General features: G+C 45.2%; 1 protein-coding gene across 10 annotated transcripts in view; it reads right to left on the minus strand.

Moving 5' to 3' along the window:
• The window catches only part of KDM2B (lysine demethylase 2B), a 154,901-nt gene that overhangs the window by 48,765 nt on the left and 96,096 nt on the right, over positions 1-10,040 (minus strand). The window lies entirely within an intron of this gene.

Below are 10,040 nucleotides of genomic sequence, written 5' to 3' on the forward strand. Positions count from 1 at the left end.
TGGGCAGTGCACTAAAATACTCCAATGTACAAAAACTCAACTATGGATGCAGAGAAACAAAAAAACAACACTAACCACGAGGTCTTGACACCTGTGAGACCTGACTCAGCCAGTAAGTCATGCGTATTCTATTCCCCGTGTGTAAAGACATGTCACTGTTCATTACAACATGGGCTTCATAAACACTGGTAGATACTTAATCTGGTTTGACCAAGGATGGAGTCATATGGCCGCAAATGCCAGCAGAAAAGTGGGCTGTGATAGACATACATCCAGGCTGGGCAAGGGTCTCCCACATGGCACACTGTGTTCACATCTTTGTATGTCATCTGAAGGCTTTTCAAAGGTAATTCTGACTCTACCAGATTTCGGCCTTAGGTGGTGACTGATTTGAGAACCTCATCCAGGTGCAAGATGCTACTCCACTGAATTATCCCTAACTTATAGGCACAGCAATCAAGGCTCAGAAAGATTCAAAGGCCTCGGACGCTGCCCCAGACCAGGAGGGCAGAGCCCCTGAACTCACTTTCTGGCTCCAGACTTCCCGCCCCAAGACCACTCCACACATGGGTTTTTTAGTTGCATCCGCAATGCACCATTAGCCTTTAGGGACAGACACAGATCTGTCACTGGCCTCTTCCAACCTTGACCATTAATTTTTGTGTTGTACAAAAGCATTCCTGCAGGGACATTTAAAAGCAGAGAAAGTTGCACAGGAGAACTTAAGAAGAACAGAAGAGCTCAAAAGAGAAATGTAGGGAAAGAGTATTTTAACTCACTTTCCTCATCTACCCACTGGAAATGAATCCAACTCACTTGTAATTTATTCCATCTACTGTCTTAGTTTTCCTCGTGTTCCTTTGGTTGCCAGATTTTTCAAAACTTACCTAACATCCCAAATCTACCTCCTCTGTCCATGGGAGGTGGCAAACAGGACAGTGATCAAGGGTCAGACTCGGGGCTGCCTGGATTCAATTCTCAGCCCCTGCAGCCTTCTCCAAGCCCAGAGTCAATGTCACTGATTTATAAATGCTGGTTTTTTTTTAATTTTTTAATGTTTATTCATTTTTTTGAGAGACAGAGACAGAGTGCGGGTGGGGGAGGGGCAGAGAGCGAGGGAGACACAGAATCCAAAGCAGGCTCCAGGCTCTGAGCTGTCAGCACAGAGCCTGATGCAGGGCTCAAACCCACGAACTGTGAGATCATGACCTGAGCCGAAGTCAAACACTTAACCGACTGAGCCACCCAGGCGTCCCTATAAATGCTGTTTATAAATGTTTTGTTTTACTGTTATATCCCTAGCCTTGCACAATGACTTACAGTAACCCTCCAGTAAATAACTTAAAAAATAAATAAATGAAGCTACAAATCCCCAAAGAGGGACTTTCTACTCAATCCCTGACCAGCACTCCTCACATCTGTCAAGGTCAACAAAAAAAAGCCCCCCAAAATCTGAGAAACCGTCACAGCTGAGAGGAGCCTGAGACATGACAGTTACAAAGATAGAGGTATCCTGGGTGGGATTCTGAAATAAAGGACATTTGGTAAAAATTGAGGAAATGTGAATAAACTATAGACTTTAGCTAATAATAATGTACAGATACTGGTTTTAATTGTAACCAATGTACTCTGCAGACGTACCATGTTAATAACAGAGGAAACTGGATGGGATGGTGGGGGGGGGGGGGGTCTAGTAAACGGAAACTCTCTATACTACCTGCTGAGTTTTTCTGTCAATCTGACGCCATTATGAAACATTTTCTGTCAATCTGACGCCAGTCCTATCATAAAAAGCAATCTTTAAAATGCCAGACAGTAGTAACAGCTACCGTAAAGGAAAACAGGATAATCAGGCTGCCAAGCTTTCTAACATGTATGCAGAGTATTTAAAAAGAAATACAACAGGGACACCTGGCTGGCTGCCAGCAGAGCGTGAAACTCTTGATCTTGGGGTTGTAAGTTCGAGCACCATGCTGGGTGTAGGGATTACTTAAAAATAAAATCTTAAAAAAAAAAAAATACAGGGCGCCTGCATGGCTCAGTCAGTTAAGCATCTGACTTTGGCTCAGGTCATGATATCTTGGTCTGTGAGTTCAAGCCCCGCGTTGGACTCTGTGCTGACTCTTCAGAACCTGGAGCCTCCTTCAGGTTCTGTGTCTCCCTCTCCCTCTGCCCCTCCTGCACTCTGGCTCTGTCTCTCTTTCTCTCTCAAAAATAAATAAACGTTAGGGGCGCCTGGGTGGCGCAGTCGGTTAAGCGTCCGACTTCAGCCAGGTCACGATCTCGCGGTCCGTGAGTTCGAGCCCCGCGTCAGGCTCTGGGCTGATGGCTCGGAGCCTGGAGCCTGTTTCCGATTCTGTGTCTCCCTCTCTCTCTGCCCCTCCCCCGTTCATGCTCTGTCTCTCTCTGTCCCAAAAATAAATAAAAAGCGTTGAAAAAAAAAATTTAAAAAAAAAAATAAATAAACGTTAAACAATTTAAAAAAAGAAGAAAGGGAGCCTGAGTGGCTCGGTCAGTTAAGCATCTGGCTTCGGCTTAGGTCATGATCTCGCAGTTTGTGGATTCAAGCTCCGCGTTGGGCTCTGTGCTGACAGCTCAAAGCCTGGAGCTTGCTTCGGATTCTGTGTGGGTGTCTCTCTGCCCCTCCCCGCTTGTGCTCCGTCTCTCTCTCCGTTTCAAAAATCAATAAACATTAAAAAGAAAAAAGAAATAGAACAGAAGGGAACCAAGAACACAGCATTATTCAACACACATGTGGACCTCACAAGGGGCATGAAAGAGGCTATGGAAGGTTGGGGGCAGTGGGAACGATCCGTGCCTGGGGGGAGGAGCATTTCATCAGTGACGTTGTTTAGAATCGCCAGTTCCCAATGATGATAAAAAGCAGACCAATTTTTGATTAGTTTTGGTTTTTAATTAAATAGACTGCAGACACTGCACCCTTTACTACATGGGCCCTAGTGGGTCATCCCGCTGCCCCTTCTCTGCCTTGACCCACTGCTCAGGGTAGGTGGGACTGGCTAGGTGAGGGGTAAAATGGAAACATCAGGAGGCAGGCACCACATGTTTTGCTGAATGGATGTAGGAGAATAAGATGTATTGAGTGTTTGCTCTGTGTTGGGCACTGTAATAAACATGCCATATCCACTCGGTCATCCAACTGCTTGACCGCACTGGGAGACGGACCACCATCATTTGCAGATGAGAATACCAGGGCGTAGGGGGTGAAGGAACGGTCCAAGACCACTCAACCAGTAAGAGGTGGAGACCCTCCACTCTACAACCTGTGCTCTAACCGTGGTATTACTCAACCTATCCTTAAACAAAAGAGGGGGGCCACGATCCTAGCAGCATTACTCATAACAGCCAAAGGACACTTGGAAACAACCCAAGTGTCCATCAAGGGATGGATGATGGGGCGCCTGGGTGGCGCAGTCGGTTAAGCGTCCGACTTCAGCCAGGTCACGATCTCGCGCTCCGTGAGTTCGAGCCCCGCGTCAGGCTCTGGGCTGACGGCTCGGAGCCTGGAGCCTGTTTCCGATTCTGTGTCTCCCTCTCTCTGACCCTCCCCCGTTCATGCTCTGTCTCTCTCTGTCCCAAAAAATAAAAATTAAAAAAAAAAAAAAAAAAAAAAAAAAAAAAAAAAGGGATGGATGAATAAATGATATGTGGTCTATCCACACCATGGAATATTATTCAGCCTGAAAAAAAGGAAGGAAATTGCGACACATGCCACAATATTCTGCTGAGTGAAATAAGCCAGACACAAAAAGCCAAATAGTGCATAATTCTACTTCCATGAGGTGCCTAAAGTAGTCAAATTCATACAAGCATAAAATAGAGCGGTGGTTGCCAAGGGCTGAGGGAGGGAGAAGCAGGGTGTTGCTTAATGCATGGTCGTGACGGCTCTACAGCAGTGTGAATGGACTTAATGCCACTGAACTGGACACTTTGAAAAATGATTAAAATGGTATATTTTACGTTATGTATAACTTACCGCAATTTAAAACTTTTTGCAATGTCTTATTTTTATTTAACTAATCTCTAACCCAACATGGAGCTCGAACTCACAACCTTAAGATCAAGAGTTGCCCACTCTTCCAACTGAGCCAGCCAGGAGCCCCTACCAAAATTATTGATTTATTTCTAAAAATGTCTTAATTATTTTTTTCTAAGTGTCTGTTCATTTTTTTTTAATTTTTTTTTTTTAACATTTATTTATTTTTGAGACAGAGAGAGACAGAGCATGAACAGGGGAGGAGCAGAGAGAGAGGGAGACACAGAATCTGAAACAGGCTCCAGGCTCTGAGCTGTCAGCACAGAGCCCAACGCGGGGCTCGAACTCACAGACCGTGAGATCATGACCTGAGCCAAAGTCGGACGCTTAACCGACCGAGCCACCCAGGCGCCCCGTCTATTCATTTTTAAGAGAGAGAGAGTGGGTGATGGAGGATTCAAAGCAGGCTCCATGCTGTTGAATGTGGGGCTTGAACCCATAAAGCGTGAGACTATGACCTGAGCCAAAGTTGGGCACTTAACTGACTGAGCCACCCAGGTGCCCCACAATTTTTTTAAAAGGGGAGGAGAGAATGGGACAAAGCAGTCCCTCCCTAAGGAATGGATTCGGAGGTTCTAGAAAGTACACATAGGGGACCTAATATTTTGCTAGTTAAGCTGTTGCTATTATGCCTGCAACAACACTGGTTCTAGAGTCAGAAGATCTGCGTTCAAGTTCTATAACATCGGACTGGGTGACCTTGAGGAAGCCACAGCTTAGAACAGTGATATCTAACGTTGATTTTATGCCATGAAGCTAGATGTGATTTTGCTACCATTTCTAGGAGCATTTGTTAAGTGCTTGCTCCAGACTAATCTTCTCTGGGGGATAGGGCTGATCTTGCCCATTTCACAAAAGCAGAAACTTAAGTTCAGAGAAGTCAAGTGACTTGCCCAAGGTCACACAGTTGGGAGGTGATAGAACCTGACACTGACCAGGCCCATCTAACTACAAGCCCAGGCATTAATAGTGGTGATAAAGACTCCGGAGACCATTCCAGCAACCTCTACAGCTGACCTATACCTCATTATTGAAAAATGTGACGCCTAGGAGACAATCTGGGCTCATATTTACCATTCGATTAACAAATACAGAAGTGAGTTATCCTTGCCTATTCCTTACAAGTTAAGACCAAGAACTAATTCAGCCACTAACCTCTCTACAAAGCATTTTTCAAACTTTGCCCCAGTCACAGAAGAGGCACGAGGCCCAATATGGGTCCGCATAAGCACAAAGTTTCACTGACATTTCATGGTTCTTAATAATCCTATGAGGGGCTCCTGGGTGGCTGAGTCAGTTGAGCCTCTGACTCTTGATTTCGGCTCAGGTCATGATCTCATGGTTTGTGGGGTCAGGCTCCACACTGGGCTCCGCACTGACAACAAGTAAGCCTTCCTGGGATTCTCTCCCTCTGCCCCTCCCTCACACATGCATACTCTCTCCCTCAAAATAAAGAAATAAACTTAAAGAAAAATAATAATCCTAGGAATTTCACAACCTGCTACACCATACATCAGAGTTCTGTGGGGTTTTTTAAGATATTTCCCTACCCCCCCCAAAAAAAAAGTAAAAAAAAAAAAAAGATTGTCAAGTAAGATGCTCTGTGTTTAGGCAAAACCTTTCAATATATGTGTGGATATATATTATATATTCCAATATATATTGGAATCCTCTCCCCCGTTCATGCTCTGTCTCTCTCTGTCCCAAAAATAAATAAAAAGCGTTGAAAACAAATTTTTTTAAAAAAATGGGGCGCCTGGGTGGCGCAGTCAGTTAAGCGTCCGACTTCAGCCAGGTCACGATCTCGCGGTCCGTGAGTTCGAGCCCCGCGTCAGGCTCTGGGCTGATGGCTCGGAGCCTGGAGCCTGTTTCCGATTCTGTGTCTCCCTCTCTCTCTGCCCCTCCCCCGTTCATGCTCTGTCTCTCTCTGTCCCAAAAATAAATAAAAAACGTTGAAAAAAAAATTTTTAGATTGGAATCCTATATGTATGTGTGTGTGTGTGTGTATATATATATATATACCTATCTTACCATATGGTTGCAGCAGGGGGCCCATTACTTCCACAGGACTTCCTGCCCCCTTACCCTAATCGCAAACTCCAGGCTGGGATGACAAACTCAAATGCTTCCAGGAACCAAGTAGATAAAATGCAAGATATCAACAAATGAGAGCACTAGACAGTGGTGTGGTCTATGCAAACTAGAAGGCACAGGCCCAGTTTAAAGAGGGCAAATGCTACTCAGTTCCAACCTACCAACCTCTTGTGGACATGAAAGCCCCACCAGATCTTTGATTTTCCAGAAGAAATCAAAGAGACATAGTTTTATCTGAAATCACTTAAATGCTGACAACTGATTAAAAATTTAAAAATAATAATAATAAAACAAAAACAATTGTGAGCCCAACAAGATCTGTGGGCCAGTTTAGCCCCAGGGCCACCAGCATACAAATGCTACTCTGTGTAAGATTGAAAATGAAGTCCATTCACCTTGGTTTTCTTGGAGTTTCTTTCTGAACTGTCTCAAGATTTCCTATCATTTCAGTATCAAGCTGGAGTCCATCACTCACAAGCAAGGTGAGGCCGCTTTAGAGGACTGTCTGGTTACAAAAAGCTATTACTGGAGGTGTAAGTATTATTAATAACTAAAAATACGTTAGTAACAATAAATAATAATTAAAAATTAATAGAGACCTCCCCAAGTACCCTAGAGTGGGGCACCTCACACACACTCACTGTAGGAAGCAGTTCCTCCATGGACCTCACTGGCCACCAGGGGGAGCTTGGGGTCCTGTCCCTCAGAGAAGTATTTTCATTAGTATGTGACAGGCTACAGAAAAAGGAGATTATTCTAATTGGAGATTCTCTGAGAAATAAATTGTGCTGAAGAAACTCCTGTCACTGGCTTCCCTGGGCTCTGCAGAATTTGTACACTCCTTGGGGCTCTAGGAAGCAGAGACTAGGTAATACCAGCCCAGGGGCCTTTGGGTTACATCCTATAAACATTCCCAATTAGAAAGCCTTGGGCAGACTTTCTAAAAGAGAAAGATTGGGGGTTGCCTGGGTAGCTCAGTCAGTTGAGCATCCAACTCTTGATTTTGGCTCAAGTCATGATCCCAGGGCTGTGGGATTGAGCCCTGCATCAGGCTCTGTGCTAAGCGTGGAGCCTGCTTGGGACACTCTCTCTCCCTCTCTCTCTCTCCCCTCACTTGTGCATCTGTGCATGCTATAAATAAGTAAGTAAGTAAATAAATAAATAAATAAGAGAAAGATTGAGGCTCCTGGGTGGCTCAGTCAGTTGAGCGTCCAACTTCAGCTCAGGTTATGATCTCCATGTCCATGGGTTCGAGCCCCGCATCGGGCTCTGTGCTGACAGCTCAGAGCCTGGAGCCTACTTTGGATTCTGTGTCTCTCTCTCTCTCTGCCCCTCTCCTGCTCATACTCTGTCTCTCTCTGTCTCTCAAAAATAAACATTTAAAAATTTGAGAAAAAAAGAGAGAGAGACAGAGAGAGATTCAGGACACTAGAGGCTGTTTCTGCTGGAAACTGCCCTGCTTTTGACCCAACAAGATGACCACAGACAACGGATGTGCTGGGCCTCTGTTCCCTGTTACTCTAACTCTCTCAGAGAGTTTAATTGGTTAACAATAGATTCAGGCCCCACCATTCCCTAGGGTGGGGTGTTAATAATAATGATAATAAAGCAGAGGCAGGCATCAGGAAAGAATCAATGGGTAAAAAGGAAGGTAACAAGGTCACAAGGCCTGGAGCAGCTCCAATGCTGCTCTGAGGAACCTAGCAGAATAAGGGGTCCTCTGCTTGCCACAGGAACTGGGTTTCAATGCACCTTGGGCCTCTCAAGTTCTCTGCCTCTGCCCCAGCCCAACCACCATGTGCCTGCCTGTAAAAACCCATCTGTACTGGGGTGCACCATATCTCCCAGATAGGTATGTTCAAATCCTAATCCCTGGTACCTGTGAATGTGACCTTACTTGGAAACAGGTTCTTTGCACATGTAATTGTTTAAGGCTATCCAGATGAAATAATCCTAGATTTAAGGTGCACCCTAAATCCTATGACTGGTGTCTTCATAAGAGAAAGAAGAGGGGGATGTGAACAGAGACACAAGGAAGAAGGCTGTGGGAAGACAGAGGAAGGGACTGCAGGGATGCAGCCACAAGCCAAGCAACATCAGAAACAACTAGAAGCTGGAAGAGCAGAGAATGCCCCCCTAGAGCCTTCTCAGGATGCAGACCAGACTGTGAGAGAAGAAATTTCTGTTGTCCTAACCACCAAGTTTGGGGCTCCTGGGTGGCTCAATCGGTTAGACGTCCGACTCTTGATTTTGGCTCAGGTCATGATCTCACGGTTCGGGAGTTCGAGCCCCACACTGAGCTCTGTGCTGACAGCGCAGAGCCTGCTTAGGATTGTCTGTCTCCCTCTCTCTGCCCTGCCCCTATTCATGCTCTCTCTCTTTCTCTAAAAAACAAACAAATAAACAAACATTTAAAAAAGTCACCAAGTTTGTAATTAATTTGTTATGGCAGTGACAGGCAACTAGCACAAACTTGCCGTAGCATACTGTGGCTAAAAGCCTCTTAGCTGCATGATTTGGGCAAGTCGCTACATCTCTCTGAGTCTCAGTTTCTCCGTCTAAGAAATGGGATGATAAGAGTCTCCACCTCGCCAGGTTGTGGCAAGGATCACAATGCATGGAAGGTACCAGGTACACAGTAAATGTTCAACAACTTTTGGCCGATCTCTTGTGGCTTATGTCACATTTCCTGCTGGAATACACTGTCCCTGTCCTCTGTCTGCAGAATTCCACTACTTCACAAGTTTTAAGCACAGGGAAATGTAAAAGTTTATTTAGTTGGAAGGGCAGTCTAAAAGCTGACAGAGCTGCCTAACTAGGAGAGAGAATAACGCCCACAAGTTAATTTTAGGCTAAAAAGAAGCTCCAGCCGACATGGACAATCTATCCATTTTTCAGGTCTAGGGTTTGCCCAGATGTCTGGAACTCAGATCTCTGGCCCTTTGCGGTCCTCCTCTGTTCCCCTGAGGTGGTGCAGGCACAGAACTCGGAGTATGCGTGGTTTGTCGTCATAGTAGATGGTTAGGCCTGTCTCACTCACCTTTGTGTCAACCCTCTATCCCCTCCCTGCCCAACAAAAATACAAAACACACGGCTCAATATTACATCCAGCCCCCGACAGGAGAGCCTGAGCAACTACTGGAGGCCAGCCCCCCAGCCCCACTGAATCTGTGCGGTACCTTCTCTATGCTCTGGGCCATCCTCCGGGGTGGGAGGGAGCCGGGCTGCAGACCTCCCACTGGCTTCCTGCTTTTTGGCTCTTCTGAAGCAGGTGTGGTGGTGGTGGTGGTGGTAATAAATTAAAAAGCCAATAGTTCCAGAGGTCTGGGCTCTACACCTTGCTATTTTGCACAACACCAAGGCGGGGGAGGGGCTTAAACAAGCAGGTGTGTTCCGAGGTGAGGACTGATGACCCCCTGAGAGAAAAGCTGTATAAACGTTCCACGGTCATGGGTTTCACAAACTCTCACACTCATCCCTAAATGGGCCTGTTTTCATTCCACGGTGTCTGAAATAATAATAATAATAATAATAATAATGATAATAGTAATGATAATAAAACAGCTCCAGGTTACTGAGCACTTAAAGGCCCTGTGCTAAGTAAAGCTTTATGCATGTTGCCTCACTGAATTTTATCACGTTCCCCAAGAGCATTCAGCTGGTTAATGGATGGCACGTGGGATTCAGCCTGACTCCAGAAACTTTGGTCTTAAAAGATAATACATGTTTGGATAATGTACTCTTAATTTACAATCATTTTCTTTCCTATGATATTTGGGTTTCAATGAAAGAACAATAGAATTGATTTTTTTCTTTTATGTTGAAAAAAATATATATATACATAAAAAAACACCTGAAAATAATGGCCCCTCTCTGGCTCTTCCAGCCC

Source organism: Neofelis nebulosa, chromosome 11 (genome assembly GCF_028018385.1).
Source record: "Neofelis nebulosa isolate mNeoNeb1 chromosome 11, mNeoNeb1.pri, whole genome shotgun sequence".
NCBI lineage: Eukaryota > Metazoa > Chordata > Mammalia > Carnivora > Felidae > Neofelis > Neofelis nebulosa.